This window comes from Marmota flaviventris, chromosome 1 (assembly GCF_047511675.1).
Source record: "Marmota flaviventris isolate mMarFla1 chromosome 1, mMarFla1.hap1, whole genome shotgun sequence".
Taxonomy (NCBI): Eukaryota; Metazoa; Chordata; class Mammalia; order Rodentia; family Sciuridae; genus Marmota; species Marmota flaviventris.
The window spans coordinates 62,609,203-62,635,340 of NC_092498.1; positions in this window are offsets into that span (position 1 = coordinate 62,609,203).

Consider the following 26,138-nt stretch of genomic DNA (forward strand, 5'->3'; position numbering starts at 1 on the left):
TCAACTGGACATAAAATGTCACTGCAAATTTTGCTGGAAGCCCTAGCAATTTTGCAAGTCTATGGCTCACCTGAAAGTCACTCACTTCTTCCTGAATGTGCCACTAACTGTCTCACATGCTCCACAAGTTTCTGATGAAACATCAGTCAGTGCTGCATCAAATCCATGGCTCTGTGAGAAGGACAGTCTGTTCATTAGTTAAAATCCTCTTAGTAAAAAATAATATCAAATGCCAACTCAAACCAGCTTAAATAATTAAATAAGTAACTATATAAAACGCACAAAGTATTGACTCATATTGTCAGTGCTATTTCCCCAAAAAGGCTCCTAAATATAAATGCACGCATGGGGTGGGGTGCCCACTAAACCCACCCACTAGCTCACAGATCCTAATTTTGGAAATGAATAAAATCTCATTCCATAGTTCAGTATAATCTGAGCCCCAAGTTCCAAGGCTCTAATAAAGTCCCATGCTGTTTTCCTTCAGGATGTATTTAGGACTCTCTTATATATTTAACTTTTCTATGTTTATTTCAGCTAAAATTGTTACTTTTCCTTGAACTGTTATGTATAGATAGTCTTTACAATTCAAAACAAATGTACATCACAGTCTACTGTATATTCAACAAGAAAGTGCAGTTATAGAGCGAGCCATACCTTATGTATATCATATTTCATGCTGGATGTGTTACTGAAAGCTTAGTCCTTGTCCCTGATACCAATTCAATAATGAGGGCATGTTTTTGAGAAAAATGAAAAGGAAGTTTTATTGCTTTGCAAGCAAAGGTGAAGCACAGAGGACTCCTGTCCCAGAGGCTGTGATTCTGCCCACCCTGGAGAACAGAGAGTTTTTAAAGAAGTGATTCATTTCAGGTGTTCTCTGTGAGGGGTTATGATTCACTTGTTAATTTGGGAGATAGCCATTTCTTAGATCTTCTGGAACCATCCTTGACTATATTCAAGGCATGAGGTAGACTACTTTTACATATGCATTTAATATAAACCTAAAATAGCCTTGAAAATATATAAATAAGTTCTAGTTTTCTTTTTTTAAGCTCATAAAATTTATAAACTTCAGAAAATCATTCAGAACTATCAGTTTTCTGAAAGGAGAAAGGTCTCTGAGACATCCCTATTTTACTCCATTTTCTTAGAGTGAGGAATTTACTTATTCATTTAAGCTGTTTCTTTACTGTTTCACTGACAATTCTGCAAGATGTCTTTTTATAAATATTTCAAAGAAATGCTTACTGTTTTCCCTTTTGAAGATTTACAAAACATATTAGCATAATAAAGATTCTGAATCTGCATCAAAGAAGGCTGCCTATTTATCTCAGCACTTCCCAAACTTGTTTGATCAGACAGACTTTACTATGAAACATCTAATAACATCTTACAGATCAGCTGCATAAGAAACACAAATAGGAAATGCTGAAAAATTTAAGAGGTGTAGACATTCTTTTAGTGAGAGCACTTCTGAAAGGGTTTGCCAGAAGATGGTTGCTCTAGGCATGATAAAAAGCAAAGGACTACAGTCTTAGGTTGTTACCCTATAAGAAAAAAGACCCAGGAGACCAGTCATCCAGGCCCCACGTCTATCACAGCACATTTAATGCACTGCTTTCATTCCTGATTCTATTTTACTTTGTTGTTTGTTTTGTTTCTTGATGGTTTCTTTTTCTTATTGGCTGCATCACCTGTTTTTAGGTTGTTTTAAATCTGTTCTTTTCATTTACTTCATTGAAAACATATTATGAGCAGGCTCTAGTCAGGAATAAAATTAACAATAGATATAAGAAAATGCCTTTTTACAATCTTTCAGTTCACTGGGAATTTCAAAAAGGTAAACAAGCTCTAACAAAACGTCTTTAGGAAGATGATCCTATGGGTCCTCAGAAAATGTCATCTCAACTTTGCACAATCAGGTAGGTTTCCCTGGAAGAAATCATAAAAGCCATGAAGGTGAGGTGACATTGTCAGAAGTGGTGTTCCTAGTAAACAGAACAACATGTTCTGCCCATAGGAGCAGACAGAGAGGATACTAGTGTCAGGAGATGCAGCATTTAGTGACACAACATCATAAGAGGGATTAGGGGAGAGGGTAGTGGATAGATGGAGTAAGAATATTACACAAGGCCATGTCAGTTATCTTTTAAGGATTTAGACTTGATCAGATTCACATTTTAGAAAGATTCCGCTTACTACAACGAAAAATGAAAAGGGATAAAATGGAAAGCAATATTTGGGAAGGGGGTCTGTTAAATAATCCAATGGAGGACAGCAGGCTGGTTTTTAAACACATTTCTAAAATGGGATCGATTTATGAAAACCACTCTAGTAACTAGGTGTATAAATAAAAGCAAATGTATGAGCATACCTTTAAGATCCACACCCTTTGTCTCCCAGCTTCAGCTAATGGAGTGGCAGGGAAGCAGGGGCAACAGGTATTCCCTACCCAATAAGTCCCAAGCTTTCAGTTTTGCAAATATTCCAACAAAATTGATGCAGGTGCATTGAAATAGGTTGGAAATCATAATTTAATGCTTATATATCCTTTATATATACATTTATATTTATATAAAAATATATTTTTTCCAACACTCTAATCATTCACCTATTACTTTTCTCCAAGGAGTAGACCTCTAAAAATAAATATTTCAAAGTTAGCAAAGTGGTATATTGTTCAGCTGGGACAATGGGACAAAATAGGTAAATGCAAGGCGGGGGGTTAGTCTGAGAACAAGTGTGTGCATCTCCTCACCAGGTCTCTCTCCTGCCCCTTCATGAGACCCACCAGGAAGGTTTTAAATGCTGACACTAGGCCAGAGATTCTGAGTCCATTTATCTGGACTAGTGTCTTGAAAACATCCTCAGGTGTCACCTGTAGCAGACCTATCTATTTTACCTCCAATAGTCAAAGGTTTTCAAACTTCGGTAGACATCAGAATTACATGGAAGCCTTGTCAAAACTCATTTTACTTCTAAAACTAAACCGATATCAAACTATACATATAAAAGCAAAATAAACCAAATGATACACCCACTCTGAGAGTTTATATTTTGGTAGGTCTTGTGGGACCTGAAAATACACATTTGTAACAAGTGTTTGGGTGATACTGCTGCTGTTCCACAGCCCAGGCATTAGAACCAATAGTTTAATGGTATAAGGTTATCATTTTGGAAATGAGAACTTTAAGAAAAATTTCCTTTTTGCTGGAGGATCTTCTTTTATTTTTTGGATAGATAGTCTTTTTTTGTTTCACCCATATGAGCTGTAAAAACACTAAAGGAAACAAAGATTAGGAAACTGATGTGTTTCTATTTTACTATATATTTGAGAAGGAAATACAGGACTTTGAAGAATTTCCTCAACATACTTTCTATGCTGAGCACCTTCTTTTAAAACATTTTATTCTGATTCAAATAAGGAAGGAAACCCATACTTTTAGAATAAGGCATGTACAGTTAGAGAACATTTAAAATAATCTAAACGTTCACCACTGTTCCTACCTTAGGAAAAGCTCATCCTTCATTATCGTCTGACCTGCGTTCTTGCTGAAATGAGTCTGAAACCATGACAAAACCCAGAGCCACTGTGCTGCTGTCCTCAAGCTCAGGATCAGAATCCAGTATAATCTGGTCTGATTATGTTAAGAATTACTGTTACATGGCACAATTGTTCTGTTGTTATGATTCGCCAAGAACTTTGGCTAATTTATAAAAGACTCCTTTTCTTATGGAAAATATTACCAAGGAAAACTTGGTGTTATAGTCAATTCTGATTTATTTCTAAATGCACACCTTTCATCTCAAAGTTTTTGTTAAAAGTAAAATCTATTTTTTAATCACATCCAATATAATTTAGATCAGGAATTTAATATTTTTTTTCATAAAATAACTCATTCTTGAAAATATGTAAGTGCCAAAATGTCAAATTACTTAGGTCTTAATATTATCTTTCTGCTTAGCACATTAATAACATTTCTTATGTCTACTGGTGAAGAAAAAAAAGTGTAATGGGTAGCAAGGCATTTTGATACTAAATAATTTAAACAAAAATGTTTCAAAATAAGTATGGCATGCTTTTCACATACATACATTTTCTTTCATTGGTATTATTTTTACTAGTAACAAAATGAAATCTACTCAGAGAGCACCAAACAATTATTCAGTATACATTTTACTTCTAGAACTACACTGATATCAAACTATACATATAAAAATAAACCATCCAAATGATACAAACTGATGCAATTATGGAATTAAGGCATTAATTGATTTCTCCTCATTTAGGAAGAATCTGGCTAAAGAGATGAATGGTACGCTGAACACTGAGGTCCACAGACCTGGCTTTAGTGGACCATAACCTCTGGCCATGGTTTTGTCCTTTCCTTTTTATTAACTCATAACATTTTACCAGATTGGAATGCTCTAAAAATAAAGTGACTATTTAATTAGCTTTTGAGTACATCTTAAAAACTGGAAGAAAAAGCAAACAATCTGGCACTTTTTACTTTATCATTTCACATTAACTCACCAAACAACACAAGAACTTTTAATAAATTTTGAGTGTCTCTAAATTTCATGTTTACCCCAGTTTTTCCTGACATACCCTTCTTCAATAAGATCTCCCTGTACTTATGAAAATTCCATTATGAAAGAAATAATGTCCTTTATGCAATCCAATTATTATGAGAACATGCCCCAAGGACATGCCCTAAGAACTCATAATTTACTCAGAGCAAGTTCAACTTTTCAAGGTAATTAGAAATTATTTTAAGATATCTTAGAACTATGCAATGAAGCCTCCATAAGCCTTTGGAAAAGTTTACTGATGATCATTTAAATCATGCAAACAGTATTTTTATAAACCATTATTTATGCCAGAATTCATGGAGTACTTAACCACCAGTCAAGGATTATCAATTAAGCATAGGCTACATGCTAATCAGCATAGATTTGGTTTCACTCTCAATGCTTATTCATAGGTTAAAAAGACATTGTTTAACTCTGTATTACCAGACCTGAATGACTAAACATGCAATCAGGTTAGGTTGATTATTACAGCTTAGGTTGTTAATATATTTATAGAGATTGCATTTTTATAATAAAGAACAAGGAAAACTTGTGATTAAGACATTGAAATAAAATGGGATTGCTATAGCTTGATTTTGAATGCTTCCCAAAGGCTCATGTGTTGAAGGTTTAATCCCAGTCTGTGGCACAATTCTAAGTTGGTAGAACCTTTAGCAGGTGGGGCCTAGTAAAAGAAAATTATGTCATTGGGTGTGTGCCCTTGAGGTGGGTACTGAGATGAGTACCTGGTCCTTCCTATGTCTTTCTTTGCTTCCCACTCTTGAATTCTCTGTTGAAGCATGCCTTCTTCTCTTCAAGCGTCTTAGGTGAGAAGCTTTCTCTGCCACACCCTCCCCATCAAAATGTGCTTCCTTGTCATAGGCCCAGAGGCAATGAGGACAAGTGACCATGGATGGAAAACTCTAAAACTGTAAGACATAATAAACATTTCCTCTTTAAAAGTTAATTATCTCAGGTATTTTGTCACAGTATTACATATTAATTTTTATTACATATTATTACATATTAATTTTTGTTGCTAAGTATTTGATATTTGCCTTTGGAAGTAAAAGGAAGTAATTAAGTCATCTAAGATTGCCCAAGAATGTAATCATTGTTTTGAATACCTGTAGTAAAAAAAAAAAATTAACAAATTTGCGATAAGTAGATCAGAGTACACATGAAATATTTAAAGCATCATTCTCATCCTCCCTTATTTTGTGCCAACAAGGGTAATAAACTTTAATATTGGCCTCTAGCCACTATTTTAAATGACACAGTTAAGAGCCCAGAGGAATACCATTCAACATTGTTTCTTCAAAGTAGCTATGTGTATAGATTCATAAATGAGTAATTTAATTAGCATTTTTTAACAAGAAATCATTCAACACACTCACTTTAACATGAAGAACCTGAAGCCCAAAGCTAACACCAAAAATGTAGGTATATCTTTATCATATTTACTCCTAATGCACAAAAAGCATGTCTGCCGATATACTCCTTGTATAATATAAAATAGGAAAATGCTTATTGATGGCTAATTTGTCCACTATTGCCCAGAGATTCTGTCCAATAAGTCTGATTGGGACCCAGATATCTGCAGTCTCAACAGGTGCTTGCAATGTTTGTGATGCATGTTCATCATTAGTTAAGATTAAGAAATACAAAACTATAGATAAAATAAAATCCCAAGAAAGAGAGTTTATGCTGAGGGAGTACACTTTTCCAACAACTCAGTTTTTTTTTTTTTTTTTTCATTCAAATGGAATTGCTTTTCCCTTCCTTTGCCATTCTAAGTAGAAGAAAATGTTGCTTCAACAAACTGGGAAGACCACAGAACAATACTTGTGGTTAACTTCTTACACTTAATTAGTAATATTTAGATTCATTTGGGGATATGGGCAAAATACAGAATTACCTGACAATTCTTATTTATATGGAGGTGTGTACTGGGATCCAGGAATCTGTAGGTTTCAGAATCACTCCTGGTAATTCTATTAACCAACCCAATTTGAAAGCTCAGCTGTGGTCTGTTGAATCAGAAAGTTTCAGTGGTTCTCAGCTTTGGTGTGTAGAGTCAATTAGGGGGCTCTGTAAGTTGTCAGGCCCCATCTCCTGAATGGCTAGGTCTGGAGTGGGGCCATCCCCATTGAGTTTCCAGGTGCTGCCCCTGCTGCTCTTATTCAGGAATGACACTTTGAGAACTTCTGGGCTAGATTATGGTGTGCTGGTTGGGCAGGGAATTCACAGGAGAAATTCCTAGAAGCTGCTGCAACTTTGCTGCCAATATCCACACACTTGCTTTCTGTTGACCCAATAATGATAATATGCCCTTCACTTAATTCTTTCACATCTTGAGCAGGTGCTTCTGATTAGTTGAATTGACTCCTCCTGGTAGTGGTTCTAGTAAGTGGAATTCTCAGGCTTCTAGCTGGTACCATGGTTGGTTTGAAGCTACAGCTGGAGTGGACTGGACTAGGCAAAATTGAGTTCTAATGCATATAGAAGCAAAGATGTGCAGGTAAGCTTTTTGTAGAGTTTGTTCCAAGCCATAGGAATCAGTTAAATCCTGGCCATATTCCAAATATGTAGGGTTAGTAGGATCTGGGAAAAGGAACACAAAATAAGAGAACTAAAAGAAAGAAAAAAAAATAGGGTTGAAATGATCAGGATAAGATCAGATTGTTTAATGTGGCTAATAAAAGGATAAAATCAGGAGGCTTTGTAAAGCCAAAACGAAAGGTGATGATGAGTGAAGGAGTCCTTGTTTGGGGGCAATGCATGTAAACAGAAGCCAACAAAAAGCCTGGGTATCTGAAAACTATCCTTATATGTGTACATGATAGTAAAAAGAGTAGGCTTTGGAAGCAAAAACAGATCACAAAAGAACTTCCAAATCTGTGTTGGGTAAGAAGAAGCTTGAAGAGAAGAAGACATGCTTCAGCAGAGAATGCAAAAGTCAAGAAGACTGAAATCTAATCAGAACATACAGAGGGAAATGTCACATTGACCAGGCAAATGAATGCACTGCTGTGTAATGATAAAAAAAACACAATATACTTAGAGACAAGAGACATACATGACTGCTAAAGGCATAACCCAGAGAGAAAATAGCAGCTAAGGCAAAAAGCATGGTACTTAAATAGTTCAGTAAACAGAAAGAGGTATATTATTAAGATTCCAGTTAGCTTCACCCTCTTCTGCCAGATGCCACTTTCAAAAATAAGTATTAAAATAGAGAATATCTCTGATATAAAATATTCAGCTTTACAAATAGCACTAAACAAGAACATTGAATCCATCATTAATTTTGGTGGCTCAGCATAACCAGATAATCACAGTAGCACAGAACCAGATTTTCAAACACTAGGTTCTTTTCAATTTTCTCTTGAATTCTTATCTTAGTTATATTTTAGGGAAATAAAAAAGCAATATTCTTTGTTCTCAATAGTTAAGCAAATGTCCCATGTTGCTGAAATTTTTAAACACATTGTGCCTTCCATGTAAGTATTTATAAATAATTGGGTGGAATAAACCACAAAATAATTAAACATAGATGTGACTACATTAAAATTTTGTTTATGTTAAAAACTAAAAAAATAATTACATGGATTGGAAGAGAAAATGCCTCTGATAGATTATAGCATAATATGTGTGCTATAATCACATTTTATAGACTTAAACATGAAAATGGAGAGAGATACATTAAACTAGTGAAATGGTACATTTTGGGGTGAGGAAGGTAAGAGCCCCAGGGCTTGAACTTTTTACTTTATATACTTTAGTTCCACTCAAATCCTAAATGAACCCTTTGTTTTACAAATATAAAAGATTTATGTTTTAAATATTAAAATATTAGATCCAGAAGAGTTGATTATTTAGACATTTTCATAATTCCCTTCACTTTAGATATCTTCTCAGCTCCATTTTTATATCAAAAATCAATGAAGTGATACACAATGAAGGAAAAAATTTCACAAAAATGTGATACTAAGTTTTCAAAAACACATCCTTCAATGAGCAAGTACTCAAAATATACATTATGCATGTGTTCCTAAATAATACACCAATACATATATAACCATTAATTTTAAGTCATTATGTAAAAATACCAGTTATGAATATTTAATTCATTAAAGCATAAAGTGAATACTAAAACAATACAGAACATCATTACAGAAAATAGTATAGAAGTCATAATTCTTGGAATAAAGCTACATAACAAAAATAATTTATTGATAAAAGACCAAAACAAACATTATGCAATGTAGCCCCAAAGTGGAGAAGAAGTAGAAATGGGAGAAAAGCACAATCATAAAAATGCTCTCAACTTTCACATATGAAATGCGATGAATAATGTGATAACCCCCCCAGGTCTTTTTTCAGACGTGACACATTTCCACATCTGCCAGGAAAGTGACTGGGTGTGCCACCCCATCAACAAACCTCAGGCCTCAGCAATCTCCAGGAATTGCCTCATATGCAGTGAGTCACCTGGCCCAAGGCATACCCCTTCTAGGGCCAGCCTGCATACAAAATGACATAAAAAACTATAGTTATTTATCAGTTTAATATTGGATGAGGGATAAAGAAGCTATGAAATAGCAGCATCTAAAAACAAGCTCCTGAATGTATGAGGATTTAGTTTGTAATAAAAACAGTATTTATTGGACAAAAAATGAACTAGTCGAGAACAGGGTTGATGTGAATGACTAGCTACTTGCAAAATATTGTCAGATTTCTAAATCACACCATAGAACAAAGTTAACTTACCACTCCAGCAAATGATTCCCACCCTCCTTTCAATTCTGTAACCTTATTTTCCTCACCTTTTTTTTTTTCTTTCCATACTTTCGGCTTTTCCCTTTCTGTTCTATCAACATTTAAGCATACTTAAGTCTCTCCTAACTTTAATAATTTATAACTTTCAATAAGAAAGTTCAACCTCACCAGCTTCTTGGAACTACCACGTAGTTCCTTCCTCCCTTTGATTGAAAGAGCTGCCAGTTACCTTTTGCATTTCCCCCCCCACCCCCCCCACCCCCCCCCACCCCCCCGCCCCCCACACACTTACTCTTCCATTGACAGCAGCTTGTCTTTTGCCCCCATGTCTTCAGTTGGGTCCCTGCAAATAGATTCTGAAACAGAGAATTCATGCCAAAGGCTTTTTGGAACAAGATACATTAGTGAGGAAGTGAGGGAGGCAGGGAAGAGGGCATCTACTATGTGGTTTCTACTGCGCTCTTGGTGGGTCTTATAGTGGCATAACAAATTCTTCCCATTGAGACGAAGGGACCAGGTCTTCACACCCAACATCAGACAGGCATTGGCCTAGGTTGCCCCATGTGCAGCAGTTCTCTGCCACTGAGGGCACCTCCCTTGATGAATGGCAATTCCCATAGAAGAAATGAGGTCATTGGCTCCACAGAGAGAGTCTGGGTAGATAGTACTGGAGCCATATAGTGCTTTGAGAGTCTCACAATCACTTGCTTCCTAAATAATTTCTCTCCACCAGGGAAAGGGCTAATCAGGCCCACCACCAGGACGTCTGCCCACTGGAAGAATTTCCTGTCACCAGTGACTTGCAGGCCAGCCCTGAGTCAGAGTGTAGGCAGAACCTTCCACTTTTACTTTTGAACTCACTGTAGCAACTGATCCTTCCATTGGATTAATGCTTGTCCTTTTTTACTTCTCTGTAGTTGTCTGAAAGGGCTTTCTATGAGGCTAAAGGAGTGAGCCAAGGGAAAATGCCTGGGGATCTGGATCACATGCATGTGGCTTGCTTGTTCTTGCTGAGCTTGTTATGCTCAATTCCAAATATGCCAATTCCGTCTTAACAGTAGATTGCTGTAGGGCCCTTCCCAGCTTATGAGTGGATGATTCTGACAGAATGAAGCTTGTGAGGAAAACTCTGGCCTTGTGGTCACTTGATGGTTCAGAATTAGATGCTTTTTGCTGTTGGCTTACTATAAAATTCACATGGTATATGTTCTACAACCAGAGAGTTTCATGTTGTATGGCCAGAATGACAGGGTTGCTGGTCCCAAAGCCTGCATTTGTTCTTTCCTGCAAAAGTCTGTCCTGTTCTTGTCTTCACTAAATGATGAGAACTTTTCATGCCACATAGTGACTGGATTCAAGTAGTATTTCCAGTTTCCATGTTTGCAAATAGTTACTAAATGTGACAAAGTTGTTTTTTTTTTGTTTTGTTTTGTTTTGTTTTTTCGTGGTAGAAGGTGCACATGTAATAGGTTGCTTTTTATTTTGGAGAGGACATGCTGACATACATCCAAGATTACTGGATTCATAAAATGTTTACTGGAAAGGCAATTTGTTAAAACATGTGAGGTTTATTTCCCGTCCTAAGAAGTGCATGTGTTACTAAGCTTCCAGCACACTGTTTACTGCTTGCTTATCCCATCAGATTAAAATAATATATTTGTGAAATGTCTGGAAAGCTCAGGTTTCTTCAGATTATATTATGATAGCAGGAGAATTAACAGTGCTTTGGAGCAAGATCATAAATGTATAATTTTGTCCATCTGTCCATCACATAGAATTTGAACTGCCCCATCCTATTTCTTATATGAATGAGAAAGGAAGGATGTACCCAGTTCACAGTTACATAGCCTGTACCAGAGGCTCTGTTAATTGCCCTAAAAACACTTTGTCGGGCATAACAGCTGCAATTGAGACTACTATTTGTTTAAATTTGTGACAATGCATCATCAACCATCATGATTTATCTGATTTTTGCAAACTGAAAGGGGATATTATAGGTACAAAAATCCTGCCTTCTTTAAATCTCTACGGTAGATTCTCTTGCTCTTTGTATTCCTTAGAGTTGATTTGCCTCTGGTTACCATCAAAGGAAGTTCTCATCCATGTAATGGATGGCTTCCAGATATCAATAATTCCTTTGTACTAATTTTATCATAAATAGTTATATTGTTTTCTGGACATTTAGAAAGACCACATCTAAGCTCAACATGTCAAAAATGGATACTATCTTCTCTTCTTAGGGATCAGCTCCTGTTCTCAGGTCTTCTGTCTCAGCAAAAGCATCACCTTTCAGCCATTAGTTTAACAAGAACTTGGAGACTTCTCATTCTCTTTTCCACACTCCATATTCTCTGTCACCAAGTGCAGTTGATTTAACCTCAGGTCCATTTACTTCTCTCTGCCTCTTTGATCAGACCGTATTCACAGCCTCCTATTTGCCTGCCCATAGCTACCATGCAGAAATGCAAACTTCTTATGGAAATTTTCCAGTATCTCTATATCGGCCCACTCCTTACCTTTGAAGCCTCATTTCTCACCACTCCTCAGTTTCTATCCTCTTTACTCCTGGACTCTGAACTAATCATCTCTTCTTAGCTCTAAGATCTTAGTTGGTGCTGATCTGACCATTCAGTAAAGACTATTAAGCATAGTAGAATAGTATATGCTTGTTAATAGAGTATGTTGTAAAGTCAGACTCACTTGGGTAAAAGGCTTCACTTCTTATTAACTGCAACTCCTTTGACAAGTCACTAAATTTGTGTCTTAGTTCCCTCTTCTATAAAATGGGCATATATTTTCTTCCTCACAGTTTGGGTTAAAAATGAGATGCAATAACAAATATAAAATATGTAGGATATTATGAGACAGGTGACACACTAAACAAATGTTAACTATTTTTAAAAATTTCCTGTTAGATTCTGCTATTATTCTTCATACTAAACATCACATACATCATTGCAATTATCTATTTTCCTACCTTATATTCACCTTTAAATCATAACTTCTTTGGGGACCTAGCATTCTCCATTCCAATCACAGAATCTAGTAATAGTTGCATAAGATTTTATACAAAATGCGATGGCAGTGATAGACAGATGTCCAAATCATTGTAAGAAATTAGGAGGTATTCTAGAAAAAAGCAAAAACTTACATAGGTAAAGACGTTGTTTCCCAGGCATCCCATAAACCTATGATTCATTGTGAACCTGGGAAGCAAAACTGCCATCCCAACACCCTGGCTGCCTGGAGACTTATAATTTTATTGAATAATGGTCATTGGAAGAAATGAAGAGATTTTCTTTCTTTCTTTTTTTTTTTTTTTTGGTACCAGGGATTGAACTCGGGCACACTGAGTGACCACGGCACTACATTGCTAGCCCTATTTTGTATTTTATTTAGAGACAGGGTCTTACTGGGTAGCTTAAAACCTCACTTTTGCTGAGGCTGGCTTTGAACTTGAAATCCTCCTGCCTCTGCCTCCTGAGCTGCTGAGATTACAAGCGTGGGCCACCCTGCCCAGCTTAGATGTTCCATTTTCTCTGTATTTGTGTCTCTCTCTAGTTATGGAGTCACATCTACTGCAGTTTTGGTGAAGTATTATTAGTTACGCTATCTTGTTTTTAGATCAAATTTGAGCTGAGGTAGCAATGAAAGCAGTGAATACTACTTTGTTAAAAAGAGATATTGCAAACTATAAGAAAGAGATGAGGAGCTGACTCAGGCGTAATTGGGATCAAAGACATGATATTTAAGATAGGTGGGAAGTGTAACATTCCCAAACCATGGACACTCAATAAATTTTGTATACTCTTTAACCTGTTTTGTTTTGTTTTGTTTTTAAAGAATAGGCAGGACTTGGCAATATTTAAATGTTGCACAAAGAAGGAAACAGAGATTGATGATGAATCACAGCTTTAAGAAGTAAAATGCAATAAAATATAAAGAACAGGAGGAAGAATTATCCTTACTGTGGTAGAGAGGATTATTTTACAATAAGAAAAGAGGGAAGTAAAAAAGGATATGTACAAATATAATTTAAGTTATTTTATGTGGTGGAGAAGAGAATGTTTAAGTACCTGGGAGAATGAAATAGATAGGACTGGAGTGAAGGTAGTCATAAGGAGGATAAAAAATTGATACATTGTCCAAATGTTTGTGACCCCACCTCCAATTCATATGTTGAAATCCTAACTCCCAACCTGATAGTACTAGGAGATGGGGTCTTTTAAGAGGTCATGAGAGTATAGCCTTCATGAATGGGATTAATGTCCTCATAATTAAAACCCCAGAGAGATCTCTTGCCCCTTCTACCATTTAAAGATGCAGCCACAGGGTGCCATTATTAACAAGAAAGGGGGCCCTCACCAGAGGCCAGATTTGCTGCTGCCTTGATTTTAGATTTCTTCACTCCAGAAGAGTGAGAAAGAAATTTCTGTTGTATGTAAGCCACCCAGTTTATGGTGTTTTGTAGCAGTCTGAACTAATTAAAAGAGCTCAAAAAAATCCCAAGAAGAAAAGAGAAATTAGTGCACTGGAGATATTTAGAATGTTATCTGGTAGAACTGAGGGTAGACCTCATATGCTGGCATTCCCTGCATTTGAAGAAAGGGATTTTATTGGAGGTGGCATGGTGGTCTGAGATGGCAATGGAGGGCAAGAAAATCATGGTGACTCTTATTATCTTTAACCACATTACATTTGCTATCTTACCTAATGGTCAGACTATAATATCTTCAAAGACAATGACCATGTCCTTTAATATTTTTGTTTTCCTGGCCCTCGAACAGTGTCTCCACATACTAAGTAGTGAAAGGAATTCATATTTGGAGAGATCTGCCTGCAGTGGGAACATTCTGTTAAAACCAAAAATGGTTGAGGATATATTTCCAAGGAAATGGGGCTTGCAGGAGACAAAAGGGAAAGGTGTAATAAGAAAACAAAACAAAACAAACAAGTGTGGGGACTAGGGAGCAGAAGAAGGAGGACAGGGCAAAGTTGTATTGCCACTACAATGAAAGGGGCAGAAATTTTCACTAAAGCCTGTGGTTAAATAGGACCAGGAGGAGACACAAAGTGGGATGGACTGACCTCAAGCAAAAATTCTGGTCCCAAATTATTTACATAATAAAGTGGTTAAAGACTGTTTTGAGGTTTAATGCCAGTTTGTACGGTCTATTTGGGACCTAGTCAACCATGAGCAGACTCTGCCTAGGAATGCAGACAGAATGTTATGGGAAGTTGTTTTTGGTATGATCAGTACTCATCCAAAAGAGACGATGTAGGTAACTCAAGTCATGAGGCCAACAGAGCAACAAGTACTGGGTAAGTTTTTAAGTAATCATTCAGTGAGAACCAATATTCTGGGTGACAGTGAGTATGTAATTCTGAGTATTTCAATATCTTTATTTTTGTGTTTTAATTGTTTGTTTGTTTTGTTTTAAATCTGCCTTTTACCCTCTTTCTGTTTCTCCTTTCTGAGGAAGAGGGAAAGTTTGCGAAATGGAGGTAGAACAAAAAAAAAAAAAAATGAGGTGGAGAAAGAGGCGTGTGTGATGTACAATAAGCATGCCTTTGTCTTCCCTATTATACAGAGTGTGTCCCTCTAAGCTGTGTTGACAACACAGAGACTGTATCTGTTTTCCAGTATGAATGGAGGGAGGGGTGGGGAGTTCTAGGATCATAGGTAGCACACTGAACCTGAACATAAATGGATTTGGCTTTTAATTCTAGCTTTGCCATTTATTATCTTTGTAATTTTTTGGCAAGTTCTTTATATTTTCTTAATCTCAACTTTTTAATTTCCAAAGTGAAAATGGAGCTACTTAACTGGGACAAACAGAAATTTGCTCTCTATGATTGTGGCTCCTTGATGTTATACACCTGAATATGTTACGTTATATGACAAAAGGGACTTTCAGGATGTAATTCAGCTTACTAATATCTTGGGCTTAAGTTTGGAAGGTTGATCTGAATTATGTAAATTCATCCAATCTAGTCACTCAAGACTTTTAAGGCACAAGCTGAGCATGCAGCCCAGTGGTAGAGCCCTGGCCTATCATGCTTAAGGCCCTAGACTGGATCCCCAGAAATAAGAGAAAAAAAGGTAGAGAAGAAGCAAGTCAGAAACTCAAAGAATTGAAAGGGTTCCATGTGCTATTGCTGGTTTGAGACATCTTCTGGATGGCAGCAACAAAAAATACTACTACACATACTATTACAAGAACTAAAGAAATTGACAAGTATGAGGGTTTTAGGGAGTAAATCATATCCATTTCATCTCTCAGATATAGGACTGAAAAGAAGACACACAAGACAAATGGAAAATTTAGAATGCTAGTGTTATTACTGCTAAGACTGAAGGAGATAATGAGACCTTGATAAGTGGCCACTATGTGCCTTCTAATGTTTTATTCTGTAAATACATACATGCTTCTAGTCATGAGACGCAAGACCACAGTCTTCTTCTTTAGGGGCAAGTGGGGACCATTTATTATGTCATTAAAAAAAGATGAGGTAAATCACTCTCCAAAAGCAGACAGGTATGGAAGAGAGAGATCCCAAGTATGTGAGCTGAGCTTGATCATTTCTGCCTCACAAACTCACTAATCATTAAATTGTACTTGCCCAATGAGTAGGAAGATATTAGGAAAGCTATTCCAAATAAAAAAAGGCTTCCATGTGGAAAAATATTCCATGAGAATGAAATTCATCGCAAACAATTTGCCAAAAATTAAATGCCTTATATATAGCTAGCTAAAAGTGACAATTATTTAATTTTCCTCGCTCTGTCAAATTCCCCGAGTCTGGGACACATCTCATTTCAGAGTGGCTTTTTTCTCTGAATATGTTCCTGCTTCCTCATATTGACCTCCTTGTGCTGACCCACAGCCCACAGGCCTTCATTTATGTGCCCAACTGAGTCTGGCATCCTTTGCTTGGGACCCTCGTGTAGCTACCCAGGTACCTTTACCTCCTCTCCAATTAAGATTTGGGATTGGTGTATTGGTCTCAGATGCTTAGGACCAAATCTTCCATGCTTCAGTTAAGGGTAAACTTGTAAAGTATGGAAAGCAATCATTATTGGTGGGTGCTCAGTAAACAGAAAGAGCAGGCTTCTCTTCTCTTCCCTTTAAGGACATCTCTTGGAACTCAGTATGTCCCCTGTTGAGCTTGACTATTCTTGTAGCTCATTCAACAGTGGCAATCATTATTTCATTTTAAGACAGAAATAAAAGTGACAAATAAAATTTTATATTTTTAACTATTTTTTTGCTAAGACTTTGCTAAATGTTATGGCCTAGCAGCCCAAAATAATTTATCACAAAATTATCAAAAGTATAATTTTCTGGTTAATATTAATCAGAAATTCAGTGCTACATAATGAACATGATTTTCATGTCTTAAACCAGAAAAATCTGGTAAAAAGATGTGACGTTAAAAATGATGTTAGATGTAGGAATTTAAGACGAGGTAAGAAAAGATGTAGAAGTGTTGTTCTCTGGTGAAGGATTCTGAAGAAGGAGCACACATCAGAGAGGAGCCTCATAAATCACAGAGTTATATAGTCACTGGCTTTAAATCTGTGCTGGCTTTGACTATAATGCTATTTTATGCTTCTCTTTCCCAGCCAATTAAAATTCCAGCAATTGCATGGCATTCCAGTTGGCTATTTTTGCTATCTGCGTAAACGCAGGCAATCATCTTGGAATCATAGGATGTGAAGGCGAAGTGAGAATAGTACAGATTCTTCTTAAAATATATTAAAAAAATCTCACACATATATTTTGTTGAATTTCATAAGGAGAAAAATGTATATTCATCTTATGATACTATTAAGATACCAAGGTCATTTCTAAAATGTTTGTGCACAATGATATGATTCATTTAAAAAACTATTTTGAAATTCTTGCTGCACTTGTGCAAAATACTTATGAATATCTGAGGGACCTTTGGCAGGTTATTCAAATTCTTTGTGCTTTAGCTTTTCCATCTGAAAATTGAGGATAATAATATGATTTTCACAGGATGGTTTTGAGTGTTAAATTAGTGTCTCTTTCTATCTCCATCTCTTCTCTTTCTCACTCCCTTTCTGTATATATATACACACACACATACAATGTTCAGAATAGTGCCAAATAAACTGAATGATGCATTATTTTTGTGACAATATTTGTACCATATATATATATAATCATATATATAATAACTACATGCATTTTCTGCTTTGGAGTGTTTTAATAGTTTACAAAGCTTTATTCTGTCATGTAGTTGTATAAGAAGGGCAGGGAGAATAATATCTAATAGGTAAGAAAATTGAATACATTCTTAGATTTTTAAAAAAATTACCATTGTGGTTAAAAATTATATTTTCAATTCCCCACTAGTAGTGTTTATATAATAAAATTAATATGAAAATCATATGAATTTTAGTAAAAATGTTTTTATTTTTTTATCTTCTACACAGAAATTCTATTAGAAAAACAAATACTTGATTATTAAAAAAATTAGCTTGATTTTAATTTGCTTTGAAAATGCTTTGTTTTCCATCATCTACATTTTTGGTGGAGTAAGAGGAAACACCCATTTGTGGGCTCTATATGCTTCTGAACCAGTGAACATTTTTCAGTTATTAACAGGACTTTCTGGCAAGTGGTTGCCAATGACAAATGTTTGCCATTCTCCAATCTTAAAGGGAGGACTCTTTGAGCAGGAAAATTTATACTGTTTCAATAGAGCAGTGACTAGACTGACCTTTGCAAAATGCTCAAAAATTGATTGAAAGAAGAAAGAAACTTCAATGAGATAAACAAATAAACTTTAAAGGCTCACAAGAAATGTCCAGCAAGACACAGACAAATCATAGCAAGCTGTACATTGAAGGCCAAAGAAATCACATATTGTACAAGAAATCAGTCTGTGAGATAAACGGAAGTGAAGTGTGGAGGAGGAGAGAACCACCTGACTGTGAATTGTTGGATTTTTTTCCTTTTAAGTCAAATGGAGACAGATAGGTACACATATCAATAGAACAGTAATTCCTTGATTCTGTTACTCTTGCAAAAGATACCAATTTCTGGGCTTCCCCCATAATTCACTTAAAAATCTCAGATACCACTTTGTTTTCTTTTTTTCCTTCCTCCCTCCCCCCTCTTCCTTCCTTCCTTCCTTCCTTCCTTCCTTCCTTCCTTCCTTCCTTCCTTCCTTCCTTTCTTTCTTTCGTTCTTCTTCAGGTACTGGATTGAACCCAGAGCCTTGCACAATACAGGTAAGTGCTATACTACTGAGCTATACTCCCAGCCCAAGAGAACATGCTTTTTATATACATCATCTTGCTTTAAGAATACTAAAATTAAGTGTAGCTCTTCTAACTTGGGCTTCAGTATTCTCATTGTTTTGTGCCCTAGTGGAAGGTTCTAAGTTAGAAGAAGTGTACGATATCCTAGTCTTAGGTCTGGGGATGAAGAAGAGGTGATGTAGGAAGCATAGAAGATAACTCCACTAAAAGGGAAAGGGGATTGGGAAGGATTGAAGGGAGTTTGGACACTGAGGAAATAAAATTTTATATTGCCTGGATAAGTATTAATCATATTTCTTGTTTTCAAACATCAGAACCAAATTTTGGTGATAATAAAGCAAAACAGTTATTGGAAAACACTGGAGGCTCACAAAGTTTATGCAACATGGACAATTTGATTTGGTAAATGGACAAAGACCAAGGGAGATCTAGAAGCTTGATAATGGAAGCATATCAAGATTCTTTTAATGATGTGAAGCTGACCACTTCAGAGAATATAAACTAGGTAGTGAATGCGACCAAGACTCACTATGTCAAGATCCCCAAAGTCAAATTGATTAATTCCAAATTACAAGCTTTCTCTTGCTATGGTGATATGGAATAAGAAATATCATCCCCTTTGGCATTGCTGGGGCTGGGCACTACCTTTTATCAAAGCTCTACATAATAGGGCTTTGATGACAGGCAGATAAACTGATAATAGGAAGTAGGAGTTTGGATATTAGGAAACTGAAAAACCAAGCAAAATATCAACTTTAAGTTCCATTGGTTATATTCATTTGGGTCTGCCTACATTCTATTCATCAGGTTAATAACCATTGATGTTAGAAATTATTTTTATTAGCCTGTTCTATCTTACTGCTGTTCCCATTTATATTAGGTCTTACATAGCTGAGATAGTTTTCTAATATTTTTCCCTCTTTTGTGCTTAATATCTTGCCAAATATAGTCATTCAGCATTTTGTACTGATTTCCTAGTAGGATTATGTTATTTTCTCAACATGTTTGAACAGATTGAATGCAACCTTGCTCACTTCTTTTACTGAATATAATCTGCACTGGTAAGCAGAACATTATAAAGAGAGAGACAATACAAAGCCAAAAGCAAATTGTCAAAATTCTTAATTTTACTTTCTGGAATGTTGCAATAGGCATAATTTTCTTCTCTAATGCTTCACACAAAAATAATTTCCAAAAATTGCATTATTTTTGTATTTTGTTAAATGAGTCAATGAATTTAAGAATGCATATCTAATCAGTTTAAATGCAACAGATCAAATATTTACTAAATTCTACCTTGCTTGTCTATCATTCTTCTATTCCTCATAAAGGAATATTTTTTATTTTCCTTATAAAGGAAATGCCAAATTAGATGGAGACTTAAAACTAAAATCAGATACATTTTAAGAGTCATAAAACATTACATACTATGATAATGTTTGTAAACACAAGATGAAACTTAATAAAAGCAGTGGCATCTAACTTAGACCTTGCAGAATGAAGGAGATCTTGGGTAGTAGAAAGGAAGTAAATCAGAAGAGGGGAAGCTATGTTGTGGTCTCCAATTAGAGCTAAAATTGCCCTAGCCAATGCTTCTGCAATTAAGCATTATTTCTGCACTGTTACTTTCTTATACAGTAAGTTGGTCCACCCAATAGTAATTTGAACTTCTTTATATTAGAGCCAAACCCTTGTCTCACAGCAGCAGAGCAGCAGCCCTGGCAGGCTGGAGGGCAGGCAGCGAGTACATGCTACAGGTTTGCAGAGCCCACCATGACAGCACTGGCCATGCCAACACAGTAAGGCAGGGCCAAAGCAAACTAGGGCCAAGGTAAACCAGGAAATGCACACCTGTCAACCATGATGGCCTAGTCAGGGCTTATGAGCAGTGAGAAAACAGAAATGAAGGCAGCCCTGAATGAAGATTGCAGGAAAGTTACTCAAGGGCTGACCAGTAGCACTGGTACTTTCCCAAAACATGATTAGCATAATTTGGACCAGTAGTGTTGACCCAGGAGCTATATAACTCCCTAGATTAGCACACTCAAGGAGATTATAGGGTCCCTCTTTTTCGGGAAGGTTCTCTCTTTTCCTCCCACTTGAATAAATCCTGTTTTACGCGCACTCTTCCTTATCTGTGGATTTCAGTCTTTGAATTCACAAGACAAGAACCTAGAAAGAAATTAATGGTGACATGCTGGGATCTGCTGCAGCACTGGAGGACATAGCTCGCCAGTAGGAGCTGCAATAAGCCACCACTCGATAGTAGTGGAGAACAATCAACTTTACCAGCTGTGTCCCTTGGAGCTGACACCAAGAGTCAATCCCAGCTGAGATTAGTTGCTAACATTAAACAGGCTTTCTTAGCTGCAGAGGCCTGTGACTTATACAGACTCTACCTGCCAGCAGAAGTAGAGAATCTGGTTTCATCTCAAACTCCAGTTTTGATATTTTTTTTCTTCATCTGCTTGTATATGTAATTTTGAATGTTTGGTAGTCATTTGATAGATGGATGTTAGAAGAGGGATACTTCCCAGGAAAAACCTTTAGTGCTTATTAGATGTCAAGAGAATGTGAGTCCGCCCAGAAACTTTCTAGCAATTGCTGGCAAACAGTAAAGACCATCTTATTCTAAATCTTTAAATATTTTTTTTCAAGAGCCTATGTCTGAAGTAGGAGCGAGGTGGAATTGATGTGATTACTGTCTTTTCTCTTCTGCCTTCTCCATGGAAGAAACACAGTAATTTTGACATGAAAGCTAGAGGTCAATCTCCTATTGACATCCTCCCATTTTCCTTAAGATGAAATCTATATCTTATACCATGATCCAGAAGGTCCTGGGTAATTTGTCCCTGCCTTCTTTCCTACCTCTACGTATGATACTTTTTCTTTTTCTTACTAGTTGTGACTCTACTGGAACTTCTCTTATTACCCAAATATGCCAATGTCCTTCAAAGTCAGGATTTTTATTTTTCTTAGTCCTATTACTTAGAATATTCTGTCCCAGAAATGCTGTGTCTTCTCTTTTAAGCCTTGGCTTGCATTAGACAGCCTTAGAAATCCTGCCCTCGTGACTAAATGAGTTACCTCTCCTTTATCCAACTTGATGTTTATTGTATCACCCTCTTTATTAGATAACAATTGCCTTGAGATTATCCTATTTATATATTTGTTCTGTTTCTTTCCATTAAATGTTAGCTCCAGAAGGACAAAGATGGGGTCTTTCTTGATCACCAGTGAATTTCTGTGCCTTAAAGATCACTGGGCATATCGAAAATCTACGGATATGTGTTTTTAATGACTAATGGTGACTCTATTAGTCATAGATGAGACTTCAGAGAGAAAATTATAGAGGGATCAACTTTGATGACAATGGAAAAAATAATCTTATATGCTGCACGGGAGTGCATTTGTACTGCAGCTGGGCCATTTCATTGCTTGCTCTGTTGATGGGAGAGTCATAAGACCAATTAAATTATTGAAATTCTTGAAACCAGATCTCTATCTGCCTTCCCTCACTTATCTCATGACCTCGAAGCTGATGATCACTAGGAAAGAAGAGTTCTTACATTGGTTGAGATTTAAGTGATAGATAAGGGAAAGCATTATGAAGAGATAAAGCAATATTATTCTGAGCCTGGAGACATGAATAGAATAAGGGGAAAAGTTAAGACTCTAATCAAAGTGGATATTGTTTAGGAGAGCTATATGGAATAAAATTCTTTAGGAGTAGGCTAGATTATTATTAAGGTATGATTAGAACAAATTATGTATCATACATCCAGGAATAAGGGCTACAGTTGATGCTGGAAACATTTCAGGACAAATTTAAGTCCTTGTACAGGGAAGTGGCTCAAACATTATAATTATAAAGAGTTATCTGCCAGTTATATTTTGGGTGAATTCCAAATACGAGAAAAGAGAAGTAAGCAGGTCACTTAGATGCACAATTAATGTTTCCATACCTGCCAAGAAGCTAATTGCCTTTACTTTGATAAATATGTTTTAATATTTGTTTGAGGCCCAATGTCAGAAGAACATACATTTTTTTACCGCATAAATTATTGGAATTTCATTATTCAGAGAGAAAAAAAACAAGTAATAGTTCTTCATAACCATATTTGAGTAGACTAGCTGATGTGCTGGCTTTAACTGATTTCTTTCTTCTTTTCTTCCCATACATTCCATTACCCATTTTCACTGTCCCTTATTCTCTTTAATAGATATTTGTTTTACAGAGTTTTTCACATGAGTTCCACAAGATGCCAGTTACCTCGGGGGATACTTCAGAAGAAGCTTGGAATAGGTTCAGACTTTGGAGCACGGAGTGGTAAATGTGAGCCCGAAATTCTGGAGAAAGTTGCGTGAACTTGTGACGGATGGCACGTCTGCTTTGACTCATCACCCACCGGCACCTTCAGTTTGTCAAGGGCAGGAATCTCTCTTTGTCTCCTCCCACTCTGAATTTTGCAATCCCCAGATCTTCATTTCCTAGACTGCCAAAAAGAAAAAAAAAAAAAAATGTCAAAATCCTGTAGTGACTCCAGCTCTGTTCTTCTTCACTAAAGTCTATTTTCCACACACAAGCCAGAGGTCTCTGTTTCCCACCCGTTTCAATTCACAATTACACTATTTGATCACAACACATAAATCATTTACACTGTGTTGTATAATCCTTTCTAACTACCCTAGAAGACTAGATCTATTCTATCCTTTTATGACTTCATAATTGTATCTCTACCTTAAATGTGTGGAAGCAACTTTACAATGTGTTCACAGGTGAGACTTTATTTTGTTTGTTTGTTCGTTTTAACTGTTTTTGATTTTGCTTGGCATTTTGTGAGCTTTTGCAATATGTAGAAACATATATTTCTTCATTTCTTAAAAATTCTTGTCCATTCTTTCTTAAAATAGTTTCTTTTATCCCATCTGACATCTTATTGAGGTACATTTTTGAACTTACAGGTTTATCCTCCTTCTTAATTTCTCTTCAAAAATTTCTAGAGTCAGTTCTTGTTGTCCATGGTAAATGTGCTTTCTGGAAACACTGAATTAGTAAATATTGAATCATTGGTTTTGAGGCACAATTCACTTAGGTTATAATCTCTTAAATCCTAAAAAGAAAAAAAAATTCTGCTAGATTTTATTTTCTTTATTTTATAAAAGAGAAAACAAGATTTAGAAGTGTTTGAGACTATCTAAAGCCACCCCTATAAAAGGTGCTGTAGTTGGGAGACTAACTCTATCCACAGAGCTTCTTGTACTGCAGTGGATCACCTCCAAGTTGCTTTTAATGAGAGGTGAGGTGAAAGCCAGAGAATTACTCTGTTTGACCCCCAGCATGGATCATGGACATTTGGTGACACAGATTTTTCCCCACCCTGCATGGTTGTGTATGACAACAAAAGTTGTCTGTGGACTTTAGGGTTACAAATAAATGAGTAGTAGGTGATTTCTCCCAAATGAAATCTGTGAATAATGAGAATTAACTGTGTCTCTTTGCACTGACAGCAAGGAAAAGTCCTTAATCTTCCAAATCACTATTTTGTTCTTTAGCTAGTTTTAGTATGTTATTTAACCCTAATTACAATGAGCTTATTTTGTTGTTAATTTCAAACAAATTGTCATTACTATGTTCTCTAAATCCTTATTATCCATAACTGTCAGTTCTTGTTTCATAATAACTTTTTGTCATGTGCACATATATCTTTATTATCTTTTCAAAAATATTAACCATACATATTCTAACTCCTTACTGTATTTCTGTATTATCTGTATGTTACTAGTTGTAAATTCTTTGGTTCACAAATTTGCTGCCTCATTTCTGGCTCATCTCTGACGGTTAATACCTGTCAAGTCAAGCGAATATCACATATCCACGGTTATAACCATCTGCTGACATTGTGGCCTTTTGTGTAATCACCTTCTCTGTGATGTCATTGGTTTAGGTTTGGCACTAATGGAAGCCTTAGTTTATAGCTTTGCCTCTGGTTTAAGAACCCTTTATCCATTTTTCTCCTCTAAATATAGCCATGTATTAATTAATATTTATTTTATATAATGTTTACAAGGTTGGTTTTAAACTGATAAACTCCAAAGTCATGCAATGTCAGTTTTGGTGTGACTATTCATTGTACCATTTTGAAACTGGAAATCCTCTGATATTGTCAGAACCTAATAAGAGATATAGAAATTAAAAGAAAGGTGTACTATAGCATCCAGAATAAAGGAAACTAAGGGAATACTAAGAACTCTACTTCCCCCACCCTCTCTCTCTTAATACCAAACCCAAGTAAAAGCAGGAGAGTTGGTAAGTTCTGGGGATGTAATACACTTAGAATTTTAGAGCACAGCCTGGAACAAGAGATTAATGGAAACTACTTTTTTTCTTTAAATTGCCAACATCCTACCTATACAAACACAATTAAGTTAATTCATGAACTTAAAAATTGAAGGGAAAGTTCTTATGTTAGCCCAAACTAATACACTTGTGAGCATAATATAACTCTCTATACTTTTTATAGTTTTAAAATCTACTAATTTATCATCAACATCTATAACCTAGCTATATATTTATGTGTAATTATATAAAATATACATATGAATATGTTTTGTTAATAAATTTTAATAAAATAAATATATAAATAAATAATTATCATATGTGTGTTTTAGTGTCTTAACTGAGAAATTTTAGAAGTATTAAAGTATTAGAAGCATTGAAATCTATCAGTAATTGAAAAATCAAGAGATTGGGGCTCAGTATGATATAAAATAGTTTAATTTTCTTAGTACATCAAATTTCTTCTTTTTATTAATGATAAGAAAGTGAAGCAGTTAAAGCAAATATTTGTCATGCTCAGTAAACAATGTTCTGATGTGCTCATTGATTTAAATTAGGACAGCCAGTGCCAGCTAAGTTATAATATACTGTTAGAAAACAGAATATCATCAAGAATACAATCTACTCTTTTGCTGATCATGGTTGAACACCAGCCAGTGGGGAGTAACTAATGGCAGCACAACAGATGTTGACTGAACTGTATCCAGGAGATACTATGTGTTTGAGTCCATCTTCTATTTTTCTAATAAAATAACTGAGACTTAGTAATTTATAAGGAAAAGGGGTTTGTTTTGATTCACTCAACTGGAGGCTGAGAAGTCCAAGAGCAAGATGCCAATAAGGGTCTTATGCAGCTTCAACTCAGTGGAGGGCCAACGTGAATATATGCAAAAGAGAGAAAAAGGGGCCAAATTCCTGGAGTAGCTAAACTGTTCCCACTAGAAAGCCATTAATCCATTCATTAAGGCTCTTCCCCTTGTCACAAACACTTACCACTAGTCCCTGCCTCCTGATGTGGCCACAGAGCCAATAGCATGACAATAGGACACACTCAATCCACAACACTCTGCAATTCTTTTTACCTTTAACACGACACTTGATGGTAATATATTCCCTTGTGAGTTCTTGTTTCTTGTTACCACAAAT